Below are 5,709 nucleotides of genomic sequence, written 5' to 3'. Positions count from 1 at the left end.
CAACTTCACATGGACGCTGATAGGATCTGAGCTGTTAGTGACTGACAGGAGAGGGATCTTGGGGTCATGGTGGACAGCTCATTTGAAAGTGGCGACCCAATGTGCAGCAGCTATGAAAAAGGCCAATTCCATGTTAGGGATCATTAGGAAGGGGTTTGAAAATACAACTGCCAATATTATAATGCCTTTATAGGAAACTATGGTGCAGCCACATTTGGAGTACTGCATGCAGTTCTGGTCACCATATCTTAAGGAGGACATTGTAGAACGAGAAAAGGTGCAGAAGAGGGCAATCATGATGATCAGGGGCCTAGAACACCTTCCTTATGAGACAAGGCTACAACTTCTGGGGCTTTTTAGTTTAGAAAAAAGTTGACTGAGTGGAGACATGTTAAAGAAAGGAACAATTGTGCTGCCGAGTTGGTGTTGACTCATGGCTACCACAGAGCCATGTGGTTTTCTTGGTAGAATCTGCACTACTCCCGCACAATATGAGAAGATGCCTTTCAGCACCTATATCGCTGCTTCCTGACATAGGTGTTTCCCATAGGGAAACCTACCAGCAGGGATTCGAACTGACAGCTTCTTGCTCCCTTGGCAAGTTGCTTCTCTGCTGCGCCATTAGGGTAGTGCCATTAGGTGGCTTGGAGACATGATAGAGGTCTATAAAATCATGCTTGGTGTGGAGAAAGTGGATAGAGAGAAATTTTTCTCCCTCTCACATAACACTAGAACCAGGGGTCATCCCATGAAACTGATAGCCATGAAATTTAGGACTGACAAAAGCAAGTACTTTTTCACACAACTCATAATCAGCCTATGGAATTCTATGCCACAAGATGTGGTGACAGCCTCTCGCCTGGAAGGCTTTAAGAGGGGTTAAGGGGAGTGACATAGAGTATAAGGTGCTATATTGGATGGTGGCCACCTACTATTTAGATTGCCCTGGGCCACTTTTCCATGTGGATTTTATCCCTGTCTTCTCCATGAGGTTATCAGGGGAGTTTGCTAGGCATGTCCACCATACTGATGCTGCTACATCAACATATAGTTACCTCTGTGATTACTGTTTGCCCCCCAGATAGTCTTAAAATTTAGCTTTTGGTTTTGTTGGTATGGTGGATGGCTGCCATTCATGCTTCTGGCACTTTCTGAACTCCACTTCTTTAGTCTGTTAGTGAACAGCAGTTCATGCAAATATGCAAACCCCGAAGTCACTTGGCATGATTGTGTTTAGTTAGGCTTAGGGGTGTGCACGGAACTGCCTGGCCCAGTTTGGTTTGAGTCCGGCCCCCATTGAACCCGTCCAGTGTGGTCTGGGAGGTTCTGCGAATTTTAATTTATTTATTTATTTATTTATTTTAAAAATAGAATTAAAATACCTGTAGCCCGCCGGTGTGTGTGTGTGTGTGTCCACGAAGGTTCCCCATCCCCCCGCCAACCTCTCAAATCACCTCCGTGGCTGGGTAAATGGAGTATTTTCGGCCCTTTTGGGCCATCGGAACGGTGAGCGGTGGCCATTTTGGGTGCTGCTGCGCATGCATACATGGCCTCTGTGGCCTACAGCATTGCAGAGGTCATTTGCGCATATGCGGCGGCCATAATGAGTTCAATCCCGAACCCTTGAACCTCCAGACAACCTCCCCTGAACCGCACATCCCTAGTTAGGCTTAGTCCTTCACAGTCACTAGCGTGACATCCTGTTCCCTGTTGCAGAACCTCATTAATAAATAGGCATTGGGTGTAACACACTCAGGAGCTAGTCTAGATCTATATGGGAACCTTAGCTGTTGGGACATGCACCTAGGAGTGGTTGGGGGAATCTATGTATCTTTGTCATTGAGCAGTAGGCCAGCTCAGCAGAATGCATTGGGTTTTGCCTTTTAGGTATCCTTTTAGGTATAACTGGGGTTATTCCTAAGCCTCCATGGCTGGAAGCAAGGGTTATTCTAAACCTGTATGGCTAGACACAGGAGGAGATTTATGATGCAGTGTAAACTGGGCCAAGGAGAAGCCTCTGGGCCTGGTGGCAGGCACCCACTAATTCCAGACTGCTTAAAGGTGGCAGAACTTGTCTGGCATTCCACAAGGAAAGTCCTCTTTTCAGTGGCAGCATTCATGCCACTTTCAGATGTGCTTCTTTTGGCAGCACATTTGCTAAAATTGGAATGATACAGAGAAGATTAGCAGGGCCCAGGTGAACTCTTATGGCTGGGTCGCTCTCCTGGGGTAGTAAATGAGCTCAGCGGGGTGCAGATTGCAGATAACTGATATAACTTTGATGAGGGGTGGTGATATTACTGTTGAGCAACCCTATGATTGGCCTAAAGGGAGAGCCAGCTACTGTACTGCATAGGGCCTAGCACTTGCAGCTGTGTTCAGTATGGGCTGCACTCCATCAGTGCATACAGCCACTGTAGTGTCACAGTAGATTTGAGTCACGGATGTACCTTGAGGGTGAACTAAGAACCATGGATACTGCAGTCACAAAATGCTACATACATTTCTGATGCAGTGATGTAGTCACCGTCACGTTGGGAATGAACCATCAGGGCTGAGCTAAGAACCATAGCATACTAGAGTTGCAATGCTATATGCCATACACCTTTCTGATGAAGTGATGTGGCGACTGTAGCATCATGGATGGGCCTTGAGGGTGAAACTAAGAACCGTGGCATACTGCAGTCTGACATGCGATATGCATTTCTGATAGAGTGCCGTGGCCACCATAGTGTCATGAATGGGTGTAATGGATTAAAGCCTTTGTCTCAGAGCTAGCTCACATGAGGGAAAGAAAATGCTGAATCATCCCTGGCGAGCTGCCTGGCTAGGTTTCTCCTAAAACTAATCTATATTTCTGGTAGAATTAAAATGCCGCCACCACCACCCCTCTTATCGACAGAGCTTGAACCTCCCTGGTCTCAGGGTGGAATCTCATGGGAAACTCTCTACATTTTACTATTGGACAAGTACAAAAATTTTCCATGTGTACAGCTACACATGGTGAAAGAACTAATAGCTGCTGAGCTCCTGAGGACGTGTTTGCACCAGATAAATACCCCTTCTTCTACTACTGAGTTAAAAACCCATTCTGAGAGGCTTGGGAAAGGTTTTTCAAAAAACTGAAAAAGAAAACTTTTATTCAAAAGGCTACAAAAATAGGTTGTCTCAAGCTTCAGTAATGGGTTGCATTTCAGAATGCTTAAATGGTTAACAGTTAACAGAGTTTTTTTCAATTACTACAGACGGGTTCCGTCTGAGGCGATCTCGGCTTTCAGAATTGATTAAAATACTTAGTAAGTTACAAAAATAGGTTGTCTTTATTCAGACTTAAATGTTTACAGAGGCTTTTGCAATGCCTTAGGTGTGTTGAGCGTAGGCTCGTGTTTCTTGTTTCAATTATGTTGCAGGTAAACTATAATAGAACAGTATCCAGAATATGCAGAGCACAGACAAAGAAATATAAGTTCCTAACAAACAGTCTGACTAAACAAACTGTTCCTTATGCTGAATTCCCTTTTCCTTGAAGTCACACAATTCCTGATGCGAATCAAGCATCCTGCAATCCTTTCTTTCAAGGATCTACAGAGTAGATCCATGAGAGAAACCTCCATGCTGGCTTTGACCATGAGGGAGCAAAACTCCATTGCCCCTCACTAAGCCCTTCCACACCCACTTCTCTCCAACAAAGACCACCCTTCTTGTTCCCAGAATTCCCTGCAACCGCTCTCTAGGTCCCACCCACCTGGTGTACTGATTGGCTGCCCTGAAGTTCACCAGCTTGTCAGTTGAGACAAGAGTTCACTCCCTGTTAACTCTTTAGAGGGAGGGGAGACTGATCACTACAATGGGCCTTGAGAGCAGACTCAGATGCATGGCATATTGCAGTCAAAATGCTATATGCCTTTCTGATTAACTGATGTGGCCATCATGGCACTGTGGATGGGCCTTGAGGGTGGTACTAAGAACTATAGTGTACTGCAGTCTCAACATGCTATATGGTAGCTTCTGATTAACTGAGGCAGCCATCATGACATCATGGCACTCTGTATTCTGAGCCCCAAAGCAGGGCATGATCCAGCTAGGAATATTGCTTGGCTGAGGGTAGTGGGGTAAAGATGATTGAGGAGTTCAGGTAGGGCTCACCATCACCCATTGAGCTTCGAGAGTTTTTGAATTGGGTTGGCATTGGTTTCCAGGTATCCTTCCAATTTGGTACAACCTGCTGCAATGCAGGGTTCGGAGGGGCGCACAGAACCCTGGTAGAATTGATAAGGCACAGAAGATGATCAAAAGGGACATGGGTAGGTTTGTTTATTTTCATGGGTGGGAGTCTATTCCCCATTCCCCAGTCTATTCCCCATCTCAATATGGTCTTCTCCACGCGTGAGCTGTATAGGGGCGATGGAGCTCACTTTTTTCTTCTTTTCTCCCATCCAGAGCTGTTTCAGGACAATGGAGTGCATTTATTGCCATGGGGTTCTGATCTATTTTAGCTGAATTAAGAAGGGGATTGGCCATTTTTCTGGATGGGTTGTGGGAGGGGAAGTGGTCAAGCTAGGCTGTGGCAGGCACAGTGTGGTGTAAATGGGTAGTGTAGGGTGGTGAGCACCCTAAAGCACGCATTTGGCATCAGGAGGAGTTCTTGGCAGTCCACAGAGGCTTTATGGCTCAAAGAGCACTGGCTTTGGACTTACTCCAGCCTGCTGTGGGATCACCCACCTTAAAGGACTTTAGAGCTTGACAGTGGTGCTCTTGAGGCAGGTAGCTTTGACAATAGGCTGGCTAAGATGGCAGCATTAACCACAGGGCTGATGTTGGCTGGAGCCAAGGTGCATCACTTGTTCATGCTTAGGTTGATTCGCTGTGGTCAGCAAATCTTTAGTTTCCATACTGTGGGGGTTGGAGAGCCAATCCTCCTCCATTTGGCTGAATAATTTAAATAAAGTTGTGGCCCTTTAATTCCAATTATTTGTCTTGTGTCTTCATTTGGGTCTGGGTACAATGGCTCCCTGTCCCCAAAGGGCTCACAATCTAAAAAAAGAAACATAAGATAGACACCAGCAAAGCCATTGGGCCGTTGCCCAGCACTTTAAAAAGGTGCCTCTTTGATTAGTTAGAAGGGGACACTGATCAGTATTGATGGATGTGGAATAATGTTCCATATACTGAGATATTTTCAGGAACTTATAATTCAGAAGATAAAGGATTTTAATGCAAAGCAGATTATATAAACAATCTAATTGCAGCCACCTAGAAAATGTCACTGGTGCATATTCAGCTCCTCTGCTTCCAGCAGTTGTTTTTTAAAAAATATTCTTTTTGTTCCTTTTTGCTGACTAATAGTTCAGCAGGCCAGTAGATGTTACTAAAATCAAACAAATGGTCAAGAGATTACCACGGAGGGGATAACTTAAGAGTCTTGAAAGATTCCAAACATCCTCCATCTGATAGAAGTGGCTGAGGCATGACTTATTGATGTCTCTGCAACCCAGCCAGGGATGGGTGTTTGGTCAGTAAAAGGGAATAGCAGTTTCTGCACAAGGTAGAGAGCCAGTTTTGATAATACTTCATCCACAGGCTCCGGTTAGAATCGGGTTCTGATGAAGTGAGACATGTAAATAATCAAAACAAAATGTGCTATGGCCATTCTCATGCAAATATACATGCCATTTCTCACTCATGACAAGATTATTTCATAAAGGATGT

General features: G+C 45.1%; 1 pseudogene; it reads left to right on the top strand.

Moving 5' to 3' along the window:
• Positions 1–2,133: 2,133 nt before the first annotated feature.
• On the top strand, positions 2,134–2,195 carry LOC128348393 (uncharacterized; annotated as a pseudogene).
• The last annotated feature ends 3,514 nt before the right edge of the window (positions 2,196–5,709 follow it).

This window comes from Hemicordylus capensis, chromosome 2, assembly GCF_027244095.1.
Source record: "Hemicordylus capensis ecotype Gifberg chromosome 2, rHemCap1.1.pri, whole genome shotgun sequence".
In the NCBI taxonomy this organism is placed as follows: Eukaryota; Metazoa; Chordata; class Lepidosauria; order Squamata; family Cordylidae; genus Hemicordylus; species Hemicordylus capensis.
This window is presented reverse-complemented; position numbering and strand designations above follow the sequence as displayed.